Source organism: Cervus canadensis, chromosome 23 (genome assembly GCF_019320065.1).
Source record: "Cervus canadensis isolate Bull #8, Minnesota chromosome 23, ASM1932006v1, whole genome shotgun sequence".
NCBI classification, from domain to species: Eukaryota; Metazoa; Chordata; class Mammalia; order Artiodactyla; family Cervidae; genus Cervus; species Cervus canadensis.
In genome coordinates, this window is record NC_057408.1 from 19,900,663 (window position 1) to 19,920,583 (window position 19,921).

At 41.4% G+C, this 19,921-nt stretch overlaps 1 long non-coding RNA gene across 1 annotated transcript; it reads left to right on the forward strand.

The window, feature by feature from the left end:
• The first annotated feature begins 830 nt into the window (after positions 1-830).
• Positions 831-19,639, forward strand: LOC122425634. Its single transcript, XR_006264935.1, has 3 exons — positions 831-1,161; positions 16,525-16,592; positions 18,832-19,639. It is a non-coding gene; the product is annotated as an uncharacterized LOC122425634 (long non-coding RNA).
• The last annotated feature ends 282 nt before the right edge of the window (positions 19,640-19,921 follow it).

Genomic DNA, 19,921 nt, shown 5'->3' on the forward strand with positions numbered 1-19,921 from the left:
TGGGCAACATGCATCTTACAAAGACTTAAAGGAAAGAACAAGAATTTGACCAGGAGGGCTCTAACCTCAGTGTGAAACGTGGGGTAAGAAATTGGATAGTGTTAGAATTGATATATTGTTACGATGTAGAATGAAGAAAAATAATGGAAGAGAGTCCAAGGAAAAAATAACAATAATGATAAAGAAGAATGCATAAAAGCATAAGTATAAAGTATAAGTGAAACATATTTTACAAGTTAGCATGCATTATCTTACAGATGGCACAGAAATTTATTCTAAAGTGTTCATGGTTAGAGGAAGATTAATGAAAAGAAACGATCCCAGTAGAAGAGGAAGAGTGTATTATATGCCATTGTAGGAACTCAGGAACTTCAGCTACAGGGTGATTGTTTGAATTCCTAAGGAAGTCTGTTCCAAGAAGGATCTTTGATCTTAGTGGCAAATTTTAATCTGTCTGTACCCACTGCCTGATTAGAGAAAAGATCCTTAATTTCAGGTTCATAGACCTGATGCCCCTGATGGTAGAGATGCTGTAAACATTACACGAGAGAACTATAAACATATCTAGCATGACACCTGCTCCATGGTAGGTACTGCAGATGGTGCCTGTAAGAATTAGGCCAGGGAAGAGGAAAATGCCCCCTTCTGAAAGTTAGCAAGATGTTGACTATTCACATAGCACTACTGGAGTTATTTTTGACTCCAGGCAGTGGAAGCATCTCAGCTCCTGATATAGTCCCGCCTGCTTCCCTGGCTGCATCATATGATCCTTCTCACTCTAAACTCAAAAGCAGTCTGTTTTTTTGTCATTGCAAAGTGGTTCAAATTGTTCAAAAGGAGTTTTAAGGGGGCAGAGTTTGTCCTGAGACAGCTGAGGGGAGAAACCAAACAGCTGTGGTCAGAGAGCCAACAGCTAAAGATGAGACTTCTGGGTTTTAGATGCAAAATGGGACTTTGACTCCAGGCTGTTGTACCAGCTGGAGCTGATGTTGTCAGGGGTGAGGATTATAAGAAACTAAGAACAGAGTTAGCATGAAGAATGAAGGTCATTTCAAGAAGAAAAGGTGCTGATCCCAAGAGCAAGAGCTATCAGAAGTGTCAGAAGCTAGGCACCTTTTGACCTCTACATTACATTTGAAACGAGAGCATCACAGCATGGAGGTCAGTGGTTGTGGGGATTAAGCACAGTTGGATGGGAGGTGCCTGGGGTTGGAAAAGCATGACATAGGCCCTTGTTGTGTGTATGCTCTGGTACTTGTCATGGAACAATTGTGTCATAGAACACAATTGCATAAAACCAAATACTCACTCACTTTCAAATGAGTACATGTTGGATAGGTGAAATGTGAATTAGGCCAGTGGATTGTGTGAATGTCAACTTGATGGCTGTGATACACTCTAGATTTTCAAAATGTCACTCCTAGGGGAAGTGAGGTGATGGGTATACAGGATCTCATGGTATTATTTCTCAGAATTGCTTATGATTATATAATTCAAAATAAAAAGCTTAAAGACTTAAGCTTAAAGACTTTTAAAGGAAACGTTCTTGAATGCATAAATTAAAAAGAGATTGGCTGTGGAGAAGTATGTGTACAGAATGGGGTTGTTGTTCAGTCGCTAAGTCATGTCCGACTCTTTGCAACCCCATGGACTGCAGCAAGCCAGGCTTTCCTGTCCTTCACTGTCTCCTGGAGTTTGCTCAGACTCATGTCCACTGTATCCATGTTGCCATCAGAATGGGGTGAGACTCTATAATAAGGGAGGTAGAAGAATACTGTTGACCCACCTCCCAGAAGTAGAAATTGGGCAATAATGAGAAATAAATAGAGCACGCATTTAGCAGAAAGGATGCTGTCAGACTGAAAGGCCATTCCAACTACCCAGGGGTCTGATGGAAAATCTCACTCTACTGAAAAAGAAAAATACTTTACTTACCATGCCAACTGCTTATTACTCTGAGAATAATGAAGAAAACATTTTGGTAAAGATTTAATTTTATAAACAATAAATAATTATTGCCATACAGAAATGAAAGGAATCTCTAGAGAAAGCTATTGTGCAACCTGTAAATTGAAAATAGCATACGGAGTGAAGAAGAAGCACTTTCACAGTTTTTGCCTAAACTTTAGAAAGGTCCATATCAAAAATGACAAAGAATCGCAAGGAGATATAAGAAAGCCTTCCTCAGGTATCAGTGCAAAGAAACAGAGGAAAACAATAGAACGGGAAAGACAAGAGATCTTGTCAAGAAAATTAGAGATACCAAGGGAACATTTCATGCAAAGATGGGCTCAATAAAGGACAGAAATGATATGGACCTAACAGAAGCAGAAGATATTAAAAAGAGGTGGCAAGAATACACAGAAAAATTGTACAAAGAAGATCTTTATGACCCAGATAAACACGATGGTGTGACCTAGAGTCAGACGTCCTGGAATGCAAAGTCAAGTGGGCCTTAGGAAGCATCACTATGAGCAAAGCTAGTGGAGGTGATGGAATTCCAGTTGAGCTATTTCAAGTCCTAAAAGATTATGCTGTGAAAGTGCTATACTCAATATGCCACCAAATTTGGAAAACTCAACAGTGGCCACAGGACTGGAAAAGGTCAGTTTTCATTCCAATCCCAAAGAAAGGCAATGCCAAAGAATGTTCAAACTACCACACAATTGCACTCATCTCACACACTAGCAAAGTAGTCCACAAAATTCTCCAAGTCAGGCTTCAACAGTATGTGAACCGCGAACTTCCAGATGTTCAAGCTGGATTTAAAGAGGACAGAGGAATCAGAGATCAAATTGCCAACATCATCGAAAAAGCAGGAGAGTTCCAGAAAAACATCCTGCTTTATTGAGTACGCCAGAGCCTTTGACTGTGAAGATCATAACAAACTGTGGAAAATTCTTAAAGAGATGGGAATATCAGACCACCTGATCTGCCTCCTGAGACAGACCTACAGGTCAAGAAGCAACAGTTAGAACTGGACATGGAATAACAGATTGGTTCCAAAACAGGAAAGGAGTATGTCCAGGCTGTATATTGTCACCCTGCTTATTTAACTTATATACAGAGTACATCATGAGAAACGCTGGGCTGGATAAAACACAAGCTGGAATCAAGATTGCCAGGAGAAATATCAATAACCTCAGATACGCAGATGACACCACCCTTAGGGCAGAAAGTGAAGAGGAACTAAAGAACTAAAGAGAGGAGGGTGAAAAGTTGGCTTAAAATTCAACATTCAGAAAACTAAGACCATGGCATCTGGTCCCATCACTTCATGGCAAATAGTTGGAGAAACAATGGAAACAGTGACAGACTTTATTTTTTTGGGCTCCAAAATCACTGCAGATGGTGATTGCAGCCACGAAATTGAGGAATGCTTGCTCCTTGGAAGAAAGGCTGTGACTGACCTAGATGGCATATTAAAATCCAGAGACATTACTTTGCCAACAAAGGTCCGTCTAGTCAAGGCTATGGTTTTTCCAGTAGTCATGTATGGATGTCAGAGTTGGACTATAAGGAAAGCTGAGCACTGAAGAATTGATGCTTTTGAACTGTGGTGTTGGAGAAGACTCTTGAGAGTCCTTTGGACTGCAAGGAGATACAACCAGTCCATCCTAAAGGAGATCAGTCCTGAATAGTTATTGGAAGGGCTGATGCTGAAGCTGAAACTCTAATACTTTGGCCACCTGATGGGAAGAACTGACTCATTGGAAAAGACCTTGATGCTGGGAAAGAATGAAGGCGGGAAGAAAAGGGGACGACAGAGGATGAGATGGTTGGATGGCATCACCGACTCAGTGGACATGAGTTTAAGTAAACTCTGGGAGTTGGTGATGGACAGGGATGCCTGGCATGCTGCAGTCCATGGGGTCACAGAGAGTTGGACACGACTGAGTGAATGAACTGAACTGAATATCAAAATTCTCAAGAAACCATTTCCTAAGCTATGAGAAAGAAACACACGGGGTTCTTTAAAAAAAAAAAAAAAAAAAAGCTTCAGATAAAACAATGACAAATTACCTAGATATAAAAACAATAAAATAGACAGAAATTAATATTTACAATAAAATAATAATTGCAAATGACAAGGACAAATGAAGCAGCTCTGCGTTGCTAACTTAGGTGCCCTGTCCCCATCCATCTCCCTCCAACTCCTTCATGCACCGAATAAGCTTAACCTTGCCATACAAAAATTAAACCACTGAACCTAGAAATGCTTTCCCCATCCCAGTTTAACCTGGTAAGCCTACATCACTATCTATTGGGTTCACATAAGCATTAGATACAGTCACCAAAACACACAACTGTAGAAACAGTCGTATGATGAAGACTGAATTTCTATTTGCTTGTAGAAGAATGTGTGGTTTTCTGTTTTGTATTTTCAATTGTTTCTCCTGGCATCATCAAAAATCTTATTTGTAAATATTACTTTGGGCGTTTTCGAAACTAGTGGAATATCAAATTTGCGTCTCTTCTTTGTCAGTCTCAGGGTTTGATTTGCATCGCGAGACGCCAGACTGGCTGCGGGTTCCCCTCAGGCAGTGTGATCATCTCACCACGAAGTTGAAGGGATTCTTGTGCCTTGCAGGCATCTCGACAAACACAACAAACACCTCCCCGCTTCCAGGAAATCTTTTCTTTCCTTTTTCTCCCTCTTCGTCAACATAAACGCTAAACAAAACAGACTAAAAATGAAATAACCACGGCCCATCTGTCACAAGGAAATGTCTGTTGGCTGCTGCAGTGAATTTCGTATTGTCAGCCAATCAGAGATGAGACGGAGCCGATCTCAAAGGAGCTTTACAAGCGTTGTTGCATGGAGCGCTGTTCTTAAGATGCCGAGACGTTGATGTGGGAATGGGTACAGCGCGGGGCGTGGGGGTGGGGAAGAAGAAAGAGAAGGAGGTGGAGGAGGAGGAGAAGAGGAAGAAGGAAGAGGAGAGGAAAGGTATCTGAGCTTCAAGGTAATGGGAAGCGGTGAAGTCAAACAGGTGTCTTGGTTCTAAAACAAGTCAAGGACCTCCGCTTTCACTTGCGTGGGAAACCTCTAAGAAGAAGGAACAGTGTAGCCCTTCTTGGCAGCTCACTTGCACCTTCTGCAGTCTCCTTTCACAGGAGAACATCTTGGTCAGCGCTGATCCAAATCACTCCTAACCCACAGCCAGGGCTCTGGGTGATTAGAGAAGAGATGACACTGAAGGAAGAGCAACCCCAAAGTTCATACCTATTAAAACATACCATTCAGGGCAAGAGTTTATGTACAGTTCTAATGAGGCCAGGTTGTTCGCGCAGACACAGGGTCGCCTGGGGGTGAGTGGGTTTTCAGGAGGCTCTCTGGGTCAGTCCTAGATGTTTTCAGTTTAATTTACTGCAAACTGCACACCCATCTTTGTCGTGAATCCAGCACCCCTTCCTCACAGCCACGGGATATTCATTTCAAACAAAACTCTGGATCCTTAGCGTTCTACACCATTTTGGACCAGCACCTAAAATGCCTTCGGTGAAGGTCCACCAGATTTCGCCAAGTGGGTTTTGTTGGACTGCCCACACAAGCAAGGGCCATAGGCACCATGAAGGTACTTAGAAATGAGTCATCTCTGTGTAAATGTCTTTCCTTCCTCTTTCCTCTTCCACTCTCCATTGTCAACTTTATGAAACCCAAATTTTGGTCATTTCTGTATTTATCAGACTCCTCCCAATAGCAAGTCCATAAAATTAATTGACCAAATAAATTTATAAATGGATTGTATTACTCAAATTTTATTACAACAACAACCTTAGTAAGCTGGGAAATGAGATGATCATTGAAGTGAAAGATGGGTACCCTGCTTAGATCTCATCGTCCATGATGCTGCTCGAGAACTCTGAGTGATTCTGGTGTGATGGCAGAGCACTGTGGCTGGCCCCACAGTGTCTGAGCAGAGATATCCTACATGGCAGTTTCCTGGTGGACACTTTAGTCGATTGTAACTGTGGTTGCCGAATCAGGGTGAAAGCTGTCTTCCACTCATCCTAGAGTTTTGGATACACAAAAATGGGCATCTATATTTTACTGCATAAATCATGTCTTACATGAACATTTAACCTTAAAAAATTTTTTTTGTAGTATAGTTGATTTACAGTATTGCATTAGTTTCTATTGTACAACAAAGTTATCTGTTACACATATACATAAATCCATTCTTTTTTAGCTTCTTTTCCCATGTAAGTCATTAACAGAGTATTGAGTAGCGATCACTGTGCTATATAGTAGGTTCTTATTAGTTGAAAGATACAGCAACAAAAATTCAACAGAAGAATAGTAAAATTAACAAATATTATCTGATGAATATATATAGTCCCCTTCACTAAACATTTAGAGAATATATAATCTTCTCAAACATATATGTGATTTTTATAAAAATTGAAACTTTACCAGGCCATATATCAAGAATTAACAAATTTCACAGAATAAATAGTATATAAACTATGTTTAAAAATATCAGCAATTAATTATAATTTAACAGTAAAAAAGATAAAATTATTTTTAGAAACCTACATTTATAAATGTTTTTAAAAGATCAAATATAATCATAGGGATAATTATATGATACTTATTATTAAAGATAATACATCTTCCCTAATAGCTCAGTGGTAAAGAAATCCGCCTGCCAATGCAGGAGACATGGGTTTGATCCCTGGGTCAGAAAGATCCCTTGGAGAAAGAAATGGCAACTCACTCCAGAATTTTTGCCTGGGAAATCCCATGGGCAGAGGAACCTGGTGGACTACAGTCCACAGAGTTGCAAAGAGCTGGACACGACTTAGTGACTGAACAACAACAACAACAAAAACAATGCAATACTATGTATCAAAAGTTGTGTTATTTTACTTAATCCGTATTTAGAGATATTTAATCTCAAAATTTCATGTTAGAAAGAAAGGACTGGTTATTGATTCACTTCAGTAAAGAAAAGATATTAAAATACTAACAGGATAAATTTAATGAAAATAAAGGGATGAAATAATAAACAGCAGAAATCAATAAAAGAGGAAAATAAACATAATGGAATGAGCCAACAAAACCAAATACTAGCTTCGTTAAAAAGTTATAAGATGTGCAAAATTATCAAGACTCATAAGGACATAGATGGCAGCAATAAACAGCTTTAGGCATGAAAAGAGGGCCACAACTACATAAACAACAGATATTAAAAAAATCAGAGAATATTATGAGCAACTTTATGGCAATACATTTGAAAGTTTAGACAAAATGAATAATTCCTTACAAAAATATAAATAACCCAAGAGGAAATATAAAAATCCTACTTCTCTAATATTTAAAATAAATTAAGTTAGTCCTATAAAATTCTCTGGAGACAAAATGGACAAAGATGACACTGGCCTTAATGATTTTACCAAACAATCTTACATAGACTCTTCCAGGGAATAGACAATGAGCAAACACTTCCCATTTGTAGAGAGTATAACCCAAATATCAAAGTGGATAAGCATGATAAAAAGAAAGGAAAATGCCAAGTCAACCCCACGTGCTAATGCACGCGAAGTTGCTTCAGCTGTGTCCAACTCTTTGCAACCCCATGAATTGTAGCTCGCCAGGCTCCTTGGTCCATGAGATTCTTCAGGCAAGAAAACTAGAGTGGGTAGCCATACCTTCCTCCAGGGGATCTTCCCAACCCAGGGATTGAACCCCAGTGCCTTATGTCTCCTGCATTGCAGGCAGATTCCTTATCACCTAGCGCCACCTGGGAAGTTCCAATCCCATTCTGCTTGCAAATATTCTCAACAAAATGTAAGCAAACTTAGTGCTGCACACATAAAAAAATATAATGTGTTATTCTTCAATTGAGTTAATTTTAGAAATGCCAGATTCTTTACTGTTAGAAAATCTATTAAGCTAATTCACCATATTAGCATCTCGGAGAAGACAATCCATATGATCATTTTGAAAAATTTACGAATATCATCCTATAAGCCAATGCTGCTAATACATTGAATCCTATGTACCAGGCAATCACCTGAATCCTCTACTCACCAACTCAATGGCTTCTCAACTATTCCATGAGGTGAATACTCCTGGTACCTACCTCATTTTACCGCTAGAAACAGAGGCACACAGAATTGAAGTAATTTGTCCATAGTCTAGTGTAAATTCAATGGTGGGACTAGGTTCGTTAACTAGAAATAGTTAACTAGAATAGAATAATAACTAATAGAATATTAACTAGAATAGTTAATTTCAATGTCCTGTTAGTTTTAGGTATACAGCAGTGATTCAGATATACATATACTATTATTATATATTATTCAGTCATACATATACTATTTAACTATTACTTTTCAGATTCTTTTCCATTATAGGTTATTGTAGGATATTGAGTGGACTTCCCAGGTGGTGCTAGTAGTAAAGAATCTGCCTGCCAATGCAGGAGATGTGGATTTGATCCCTGGCTTAGGACGATTCCCTGGCATAGGAAATGGCCTCTGCCTATGCAATTTTCCACTTCATTATTCTTGCCTGGAAAATTCCATGGGTAGAGGAGCCTGATGGTTTGCATTCCATGGGGCCGCAAAGAGTAGGACACAACTGAGTGACTGAGCAGGAAGTATATATAGTAGAGTTTCCTGTGCTATATAGGAGGTCCTTGTTGCTTATCTGTTTTATATATAGTAGTGTGTATAAATTAATCTCAACTTCCTAATTTATCCCTCCTCTTCTCTTTCCCCTTTGGTAACATAAATTTGTTTCCTATGTCTTTGGGTCTACTTCTGTTTTATAAATAAGGTCATTTGTGTCTTTCTTAAGACTCCACAGAGAAAGCATTATATATTTGTCTTTGTCTGACTTCATTTAGAATGACAATCTCTAGGTTCAACCATACTGTTGCAAATGGCATTATTTCACTCTTTTTATGGCCGAGTAATATTCCTTTATCTATATGGACCACAACTTCTTGGTCCATTCATCTGCCGATGAATACCTAGATTGCTTCCATGGCTTGGCAATTGCAAATAGTGCTGCTCTGTGCTTCTATGAACATAAGGGTGCATATACCTTTTCAAATTACAGTTTTCTCTGGAAACATGCCCAGGAATGGGATTGCAAGAGCATATGGGAATCCTATTTTCATAAACTAATCAAGAGGACAACCTGCAGAATGGGGAGCCTGGGTTTTGAATGCAGACCTTCTAGCTCTGCATGCAATGATAACAAATCTTTCAATACATTCATACCGGGGGTTTGCAAGTGAGCAGTCTCCAACTTAGATTTGGTTCAAAATTTCACTTGTTGTTTAGTTGACAAATTAATTTTCTAATTTCCATGGTGTCTTATTAGAACATTCAATACATTTTTGCTGAATGAATACATTTCTCTTCCCACTGACAAAACATTAGTCTCCTAGGACTAAATAGAATTGAATTATAACAAAAAGTTCATCACCAAGAATACTGTTTTAGCTTATTTAACTATCCTTCATAAGCTTGTTTCTGTAAACAAATTTAGACTTTCTTAATATTTTGTGTGGAGTTTGGAGGGGGGGTAATATCTAGTTGGTACCTACTTTCGTATAGACATTTATATGTGTAAGTATGAAATTTCATATAGTCTGAAAGCAAAACAGACTTGAGTTCAGATTTTAGCTCCACTCCTTCATGTGTGTGACTGAGAAAGTCACTGAATTTTCTTGAAACACTGTTTCTCCATCTGTAAAAACAGGGGTGCCAGTTAGTGGTGGCAAAGTGGCTAGTATTTAGTGGACTGATCCTGGAGGTTCTAAGTGTGAAGGAAGGGGAGCGCATGATCCAGATTCTATCTCAAATGATGAAATGAATCGTGACCACCCACCGCAGTCTCAGACTCAGGGTGCCTAGAGTTAGTCCCGCAAACTGTTCATCTGAAGGACGAAGTGAGGACAGAAAGAACTGTGCATGACTTTTCCATGTTGGTGAAGCATGGCTCTAAACTTTATGCAAAAAAAAAAATTAATTTCAGTGCACAAATCCCTTCTGTTTGGGAGAATCAGAACCTAAAGTTCACACTCTAGAATCAGGCAGCCTAGATGCTGAAAGGTGTTTTTGGAATGGACAAGTCGTCCGGAAAGATCATCCCTGACCCTTCTCACCTTGCCTTAGCTTCTCCGTCTGCAGACCTGACCACAGTCCTCCTTCAGGCGTGCGAAATCCTCAGACCCTACCCCTCTCCTTTTCTCTTCCTTGGGCTGCTTGAATCTCGCCTTCGTTTTTCTGCTGTTGGCGCTATTTGTCTCTCTGTTTTCTGTCACATCCACTGTTCCAAGCACCTAACCGCAGTAGCATGAGCTGAGGGCAGCGTCCATCCCCTAAGCAGCCAGTGGGAACACATGGACAACCGCACAGAATTGGATTGTGGTCTGGTCTGCACAATCTCCAAACCACCAATCAATTTTACGAAAAAGCTCTAGTTTAATCAGCACGGTAAGAAAAAAAAAATCAGTCAAATGAATATGTCATTTAGATCAAAGCGTTTGAGGCCTGGCTGACTTGCTCACTTCCCAGTGGGATGGACTAAGGTGGGGATTCCCAGCTTACATCAGCCAAACGGCCAGCACAGGGGAGCCCCCACCCCAGTCCAGCAAGCCCTCCCCCTCGCCACCTGTCTGCTCTGCCACACTCGCACTGGCACAGAGGGGTCCATGTGCACCCGAATCAGTTCATGGAGAGGTGGCTGCTCACGTCCAGTGATGTGTCCTGGCGTCCAGATTCTGAGCACGGGGATGCACACCTGCTTAGGACCCATCTCGGAAGGGACCACATGTGATGGAGAAAGCACAGTGGCATCTCGGGACAGCCAACAGTCTCCAGAAAATGCCAAACACTCAGGCACTTCATGCAAGGCACAAGAGAAATGCATCTGAGCAGGGATGCAGTTAGGTGACTGCAGAACTCCCCTGGGAGCCGGAAAGCCCAGGTCAGCAGGGGCCACGGTGGGAGACGGTGCCCAAGGAAGCGGGCTCTACTGCAGGACTGAGCTGGAGTTGACGGAAGAAGTCTGGACACCTTTGAAAGGCATAACATAACGAATGAGGGAGAATGAGGATTGCATTCTGTTAAAGTGAGTGCCTAGCAGAGAACAGGCTCAGTGGCTCCCCCACACCTGGCCCTGCACCCTTGCACCCTGGGACCTTCCCCGCGAGAGCAGGGAAGAGCACTCATACACACAACTGAGTGTGGGATGTCACCATCATTGTGGTTCACGAGGGATCTACGAGACCCTGAAGCCTGAACCAAAGGCACAAGGACACAGCTCCTGTGTGAGGGGATTTAAGCTCAAAGAACTGTGGCCTGAACACGGCTTGGCCTCAAATCTTGGACTGTACCCCACATCTCACTCTCTTTTACTCTTGGCTGTTTACCTTTATACCTGATGTGTTTTCTTTCCTGGAACTGATTTTTGAGAAGTCACCTGATGAAAAAGATCCTGATGCCGGGAAAGATTGAGGGCAGGAGGAGAAGGGGATGACAGAGGATGAGATGGTTGGATGGCATCACTGACTTGATGGACATGGGTTTGAGCAAGCTCTGGGTGTTGGTGATGGACAGGGAAGCCTGGCATGCTGAGGTCCATGGGGTCATAAAATATCAGACATGACTGAGCAACAGGACTACAACAACTGATTTTGAAGCAGATAAATCAAGCATTGCAGAGGAATGTCCAACCTGGGGAGTGAGCCCTCAGTGTGGTCACAGGGCAGTGTCCTCTGCTCCCCAGCCTCCGCTAAGTCCTCTTGGAGTCGGGGCCCAGGGCACCCTGAGAAATCTATTCCTGGGCTCCTGGAGTACCCAGTTCCAGGTGGGGCCACAGTTGTCACCTGTTATCATGGCCACCGCCCCCTCCCCAGGACTTGCCAAGGGGGTACTGCTGACATCATGTTGCGGCCAAGACACCGAGGTTGGCTTTCTCAACCCTGGCTGCGACAGGCCTTGTCCACCTCGTGTCACGGGGAGCAGAGCTGACTTTCTGGGGACCCTCCTTGTTCAGCCTGTGGTCATCCACAGGCCCGGGTAGTGGACCAGGTCTTCAGTGAGGCGAGCGGCTGGGAGAAGCTGCTCTCCCAGGAGTCTGGGGAGACATCTCTCCCCAGTCAGGCTGCCCCCCAACCCACCCCACGACGCTCACTGTCACTGCAGCCCACGCGTCCAAAAGACTTGAGGCAAATCCTGGAGTGCGTATTCCTATTCTGTGTTCGGTTCATGCACGCGAAGTCGATTCAGTCGTGTCCGACGCTTTGCGACCCAGTGGACTGTAGCCCGCCAGGCTCCTCTGACCAAGGGGTTCTCCAGGCAAGAATACTGGAGTGGGGTACCATTCCTTCCTCCAAGGGATCTTCCTGACCCAGAAATCGAACTCACCTCTCCTCCGTCTCCTGCAATGGTAGGGGGTTCTTTGCCACTAGAGCCACCTGGAAAGCCCAGTGACCCTTTTCTCTCCCTAACAAAGATGAGATGATTATTATTAAATGAAGCTCCTTGCTTTTCCTGCATCTCTCCCCACATTCTTTCTTATAGACATATTTTATTTATTTTAATTCTTGATTTTCTGAATCATAGACATTATTTATGACCCATATAACTAACAAATCAATGGAATAATTCAATGAAAGATAAGTCTCCCTATCCTGGTCAGCTTCTCTCTGTAAACCGGACCCCCTGCACCCAGCACCAACACCCCCACGTCCCCTTCTTCAGTGGGGCAAACATGCGATCATTTCCAAAAAAGTGGGATAATACCATATGCATTATAATACTATACAACCTAACCATCCCCACTTAACCATATGCTAATAGGCATAATGGTAACTCATGCGGTAATGTTTGCTCAATACTCCATAGTATATCCGACTCTAAAGCAATATATCTGACTGCTCCCCTCAATAATGTAGATGGTAATATATTTAACTGCTCTTATTGTGATTCATATTTTTAAACAACATAAGCAATGTTTTACTCAACAATCTGGAGAATATAGTCTGATGTTCTGGTAGTGATTTTGTTTTTGTTTTTCTCTGAGATATATTCCTAAAATGGAATCTCTGAATTCAAGAGTATTTGTATTTTTAATTTTAAGAAATGTTTCCAAGCTCATTTTGGAAAAAGATTTGTGGCACTTCCGACTCCATCACTAAGCTCTTCCTGGCCTTCCAACAGCATCAGAAGTTATCATTTTCCTTACATTTATTTTGCATCTCTGGTTTCACCATCATTTTAATTCCCACTTCCCTGACTCTTTGCAAAATTCAACATCTTTCTGAGTTTATTGGCTGTCATGAGCTGCCTGCTCACATTAACAACTTTCTCAGATTATTTGTAATGCTTAAATCAATTTTAGATTTTTATATATGGAGGAGGGCAGTCTTTTGTTCTTTGTGTTATAAATAGTTTCCAACCTTCTGATTCTCTTGATGTCTGTTTCTCATTCTTTGCCACACAAAAATGTCTAATCTTTGTGCAGCTGAAAATGTCTCGTTTTCTCTTCCACACACATTAAGTGTGTAATTTACATGCCTCCTTGAGTCAGCTTAGTTTGCCAAAGGCTTCCTGGTATTTTAAAGGCCATAAAGTTGTCATTCTCCTCGAAAGCCTTACATAGATTCAGACGGTGGAGGAATAGTCTCATCTATTCGAGTTGGTTTTGTTTTTCCTTTTCTCACTTAACAACCTTTATGTATCAAATCTGGCAAGTCTATTAGGAGTGTTATTGGGGAAAAAAGTTTATCTGGAAAGTGAAAATAGAGCAGAAAATACAGAGTGTAAATTTTGCACTTTCCCATTGAGTTAAATAAGGTTAAGTTTGGGTGTATCTTGCCAAGCATTTGACTTTCTGAAATAAAATCTTACTCCGCCTATGGAGCCCCCTTTCTCCAAAGCCAGGCAGAAATAGATTCTCTTCTCTTGCCGCACGTCTCAGAGCGCTGGCCCCTGGAATCCGAGTGAGGAAAGAACCTGTGATTGACACGCAGACTAGAAGAATGACAATATGGTGGGGGGGAAATGGATGGTGTTATGTATATTAGGAGGAAAATGTTAGATTCTGTTGAGAGTCATGCATATTCAACATTGGTAGAAGTCAATTGCTGCAATGTGATTTGGGAAGGAATAGTAACAGGAAATTTTTAACTATTGCTAATTATAGAAGTTGCAATGATAGTATTATATTTTCCTTTCCTGTGGCCCGGGGATCACTTTGAAATGTAGTGGAGATGATAGATAGATAAATTGATAACTTGATAATTAATAGATGATATAGAAAAATGAAAACAATAAAGAGACGGAAAATTTTTTTTAGAAATCTCCTTATAAAGTAGCAACATGGTAAATTTTTGCTCATGCATGTAAATGGTATGGCAATTCATAAAAACAAGCAAATAACAACAAAAAATAATTTCTCTATAGATAAAGTTAGTTAAGATAAAAGTAGAGATAACAACAACTCCCTTGAAGAGACAAGAACCGAACTGAGAATGGATCTGTTCGGACAAGTTTTTCTCCGTTAAAATATGACATGCCGTGCTGTGCCCGTCGCTCAGCCGTGTCCGACTCTGTGTGACCCCAGGGACTGTAGCCTCCCAGGCTCCTCTGTCCATGGGACTCTCCAGGCAAGAACACTGGAGTGGGTTGCTGTGCCCTCCTCCAGGGGACCTTCCTGACCCAGGGACTGAACCTGTGTCTCTTACATCTCCTGCATTGGCAGGTGAGTTCTTCACCACTAGGGTCACCTGGGAAGCCCATTTAAACCATATGCCCCCCATCAAATACAGAACTGAGGAAAGTAGCTGAAAATGGCTAAACGTAACAGGAGTCTCAGCTTCTTTTAGGGCCTCCTGGGAGCCTCCCTACCCTAACATCTTCCATAACAGATCCTTGTCACTTATTTGAATAGCTTTCCCCCGAATATCTTGCTTACTTTGGCATGGATTTTCCTATACTAAAAATTGAGAACTTGGTTCCACCTAAAGAATTTATTTAAGGTGGAAGACTTTTGCTCTGTTTTAAATCAAACACTGTACGTTACTAGCAAATCGGTTAACAGGTTTTCGCAGAACATAGTTGCAATCACTAGGTTTACCTGCAAAGCCAAGCAATAGTCAAATCCCCAGCATTATGCTCCAGCAGATTTTTTCTTTCTCCTTCTCATTATGATTATTTATGTTTATTTGTATTGTTTTGCTTAATTACATGTTGTGTTTCATATATCTTGTGTTATTTCTGAAAAATGGTATTTAATGAAGTGAACATAAACAGGTAACTGTCAAGAGGAGATGACAGTCTGCTAATTTATGTAAAGTGTAACCAACCAGATGTTCTAGAAAATGCTTCAGTCAGAAATAAAGACTCCTATAAACACGACACTGTTTTTAATAAACAGGTAATGGCTGCATGCTGTGATGAAGATGGTGTTTGCAGGAGGACTTGGACAGCTCAGCCTGGGACCAGGAAGTCCAGGGCAGGAAGTTGCAAGTCCGGAAGCCTAGAATCCAGGTGGTCGCCCAGTGGCTGAAGCCACCCAGCTATTAGAATGTCTGGAGTGAGACACAGGCTAGGTGTCTCAGCTCTAGATATTAGCAATGAATTCTAAGTGTCAAAGGAAATCTGAAATCTGTTGTTAGCAGTGTAGCTGTCTTACCAGAGGTGAACTCTCAGGTTCTAAGATCTTATCAGCCAAGAGTGGACACTATTTAATTACTGTGCTGAGTAGCTCAGTTTTTCCGATTCTTTGCTACTCCATGGTAGCCCACCAGGCTCCTCTCTCCATGTGATTTTTCCCAGGCAAGAATAGTGGAGTGGGTTGCTGTTTCCTTCTCCAGCGAATCTTCCAGACGCAGGGATTGAACTGGCGTCTCCTGCATTGGCAGGCAGATTCTTTACCACTTCAGCCACCTGGAAATCGCTCTAACATACCTTACTTTACTTCATTGTAACTAGAATGTCTCTTTCTAGGAGGAAAAATGTGGCAAAAGCAAGACAAAAAATTCAACTTGCATCTCTGAAAAGAAGGCAACTATAGGTCCAAAGGGACCCATCACCTTTCCTCTTCTTATCATTCCTAGGGCCTTGATGTCAGCCAGCAAAGCCTTGGCCATCCCCAGAATTTCATAATGAATCCATCCTTCGTGGTTAGATGGAGTTCTTGAATGGTTGACTACAGATTTTTGGATGGCCTTCTGATCTCTTTCCTTGGAGGTTACTTGTAGATGGACTCAAAAGACTGCCTACTTCCTACAGGAAACAGGCAGCTACATGTAATCTTGTCTGTTCATCTTCTCAGCCTTTCTCTTTTATCCTTTCTTCTCTCAGCGCATGACTTGAAGACAGGGTGCTGCCCATCTGTATGCAGACGGACTCATCAACAGTCTGTCTTGTCAAAACCATTGTGTCACTGGGATTACCACCACTCCCACTTTGCTGCCAAGGTTCTTACAGTCATGTCAGCTGCAAGAGGGTAAGCTCACTTCCTTTCCTTCTTTCTCTCTTTTCTTTCTACAGGCATGTGGCTTCCCCGGGCCCAGCGGAGTGAGCCAGTATACACTACTCGAGGTCCATGATGAGATGAGGTACCAGGAAAAGAAACTTCTGGTTACAGAAGGGGAAGGAGGTGGGGGATAAATCAGAGGTCTGGATTCACATACACACACAACTACATATTAAATAGAAAACCAACATGGACCTACTGTATAGCACAGGGAATTAGACTCAATATTTTGTAATAACTTATATGGGATAAGAATCTGGAAAAGGAGAGATAGAGATATATATAGACATGTGCATGCATACTACGATGCTTTAGTTGTGTCCAGCTTTGCAACCCCATGGACTGTGGCTCTTCTGTCTAAGGGATTCCCCATGCAAGAATACTAGAGTGGGTCGCCATGCCCTCTCTGGGGTATCTTCCCAACCCAGGGATCCAACCCTTGTCTCTTACATCTTCTGTATTGGCAGGCAGGTTCTTTACCAATAGCGCCACTAGGAAGCCTATATATATACACACACACACGCGTATATATGTATAATTGTGTCACTTTGCTGGACACCTGAAGCTAACACAACATTTTAAATCAACTATACTTGAATAAAAAGAAATGACGACTATTTAAAAAGAAATCTAAAGAAAGAGTGCCGTGTAAGTAAACCTCAGAGCAGTTTCCTTGGCCAGTATTGCTTATCTGTTGTGCTGTGTCTCTCTCTAATGGAAATCACCCAATGATAACTGACAAATGAATAATTTCCTTCTAAATCCCATCCCTACACCTGAGGTTGCTGCCACAGGTGCAGCCAGTTGGACCAGCAAACAGGATTATTCCAGGCACTGATGACTGAGCGTAGGGAAGGGGTATCACACGGTGTGTTTACTCCTGCTCTTTCTACAGAAATAGTTCTTTCAGTGAGCATCACATATGACCCATCATTATTCAGCAATTTCATATCCTAGGGACAACATGGGTTAAAAGCAGACTAAGTTTCAAAGACTAAATTTAGTTTATCCATGAATATTTTACTTCTACAGACTTAGTTTGTTTAAACTATGGGTCTACCAGCATACCTCAGAGATACCTTGGGCTCAGTTCCAGACCATGGCAATGGCACATGGATTTTTTGGTTCCCCAGTGCATGTAAAAGTTATGTTTACACTATACCATAGTCTAGATACACTATAAACTGGTGTCTCAGTGGTAAAGAATCCACCTGAGAGAGTGGTAAAAAAGTCCTGCAAGAGACAGGAGTTCGATCCCTGGGTCAGGAAGATCCCCTGGAGAAGGAAATGGCAACCCACTCCAGTGTCTTGCCTGGAGAATCCCATGGACAGAGGAGTGTCGCGGGCTACAGTCCACTGAGTCACAAAAGAGTTGGACACCACTGAGCACACACACAGCACAGCATGTGAGGAAAATGCCACTGACTATCTTTTCCTATTTAACAGGCAGCCTTCTTTTACCACCATTTAGGTAACTGAAATTTCTATGGACGTCTATACTACATTCCAAGGAAATTGTTTTTTATTAGCTTGAAGAAACAATCTTAGGATGGAGTATGATCTATCTCCAAAACCTTTTATCCCCAAATGTTTGTGAGCACTAAGTGTTCTTAGTTTATGAAGCAAAAGGTCAAGTAGCAAATTAGCATTAAAACGAAATGCTGAATGCCTGTGGAAACGGGGAGATTTCATTTCTTATGCAAATATACAGAAGAATCCAGGTCCACCTGAGGAAGCAGCTGTCAGAACGTCTTGTCAGCAGGTCCAGTCGAGTTTTTAAAGCGCACACAGGTATCTACACATGGTTTAAAACAAGATCAACAGCTTTTACTCACGAAATAATGATACCTGGAAAAGAGACGTACTTCCCAGAACTTTACCTTCAACTCACTCTTGCTTAATCGCGAGTCATGTTTTGGACAGCTCAGCAGTAGAGAATCCCCCTGTGATGCAGGAGACTCAGGAGACTCAGTTTTGATCCCTGGGTCAGGAAGATCCCCTGGAGGAGGAAATGGCAGCCCACTCCAGTACTCTTGCCTGGAGAATCCCACGGACAGAGGAGCCCGGGGGGCTATAGTCTATGGAGTCACAAAGAGTCGGACACAATCAGACCAGACCTTTTGAGCATCAGTAACATCAACCCTCCCTCATCCTTTCTTTTCGCAGGGTCATACAGTCACTTCCATCTGAAAACTAAACCTTTGTCTATTTTCAATAATGGAACGTTATTTGGATGTGATTTATTCCTTAGATTGTCCTGAAGACATCAGGATAGTACACTTCATGTGGTTTTGTTGTTGTTTTAATTCTTTCCTTCCTAGATTTGAAAGAAATGTTTTACCTTTCTACAAATTACCACCATCATCTCTTTTGTCAAGAAATGAACATGAATGTCACCTTGGATTCACAGAGAGCGTCTAACCTCCTCATCAGCTGCTAAGTACCTAGCAATACTGTTTATGTTTACTTAAAAAAAAATAGCCTTTAAGATGTATTGTTTCTTTTGTCAATTGGGGTGGGGAGTGTGGAGGTAGAAGGGAAACCAAACTTAGGCTTCTGAAGTTTATGTAGAAGGGAAACCAAACTTAGGCTTCTGAAGTTTATGTAGAAGGAAAGCAGAAGGAGAATTCATCCACTCTCCTCTGATTTGTGTTAGTTTGTTTACATGTATGCGCACCCCTCTGTTCATAGCAGCACTGTTGACAATAGCCAAGTCATGGGAACAGCCTAAATGTCCATGACAGATGAAAAGATAAAGATGTGGTACATAGATACAGTGCAATACTGCTCAGTCATAAAAAAGAGCAAAAGAATGCCATTTGCAGCAACGTGGCTGCAACTAGAGGTTATCATATGAAGGGAAGCAAGTCAGAGAAAGACAAATGCCATATGACATCACTCACATGTGAACCTAACATATGACACAAATGAACCTATCTGTGAAGCAGAAACAGAATCGTGGACACGGAGAGCGGACTGGTAGTTGCCAAAGGGGAGGGTTTTGGGGGAGGGATAAAATGGGAGGTTGGGGTGAGCAGATATAAACTTGTGTATATAGAATGGATAAATAACAAGGTTCTACTGTAAAATACAGATAACTATATTCAATATCCTATAATAAACCATAATGGAAAAGAATATATTAAAGACGAATACTGAATCAATTTGCTGTACGTCAGTAATTAAAACAACACTGAAATTAACTATCCTTCAATTTAAAAAAAGAAGAAACAGAGGGAAAAAGGATATTTACCCATAAATTCCCTTTATAGTTACAAATCAAATTTGAAAGACATTCCCACAGGATTTGTTTATCTAATTCATTATGTGACCCTCAGAAAACCGGTATAATTCTCGGGCTTTCTCTGCAAAATGGATGGGCACCTAAAGACCATGTCAATCAACATATGA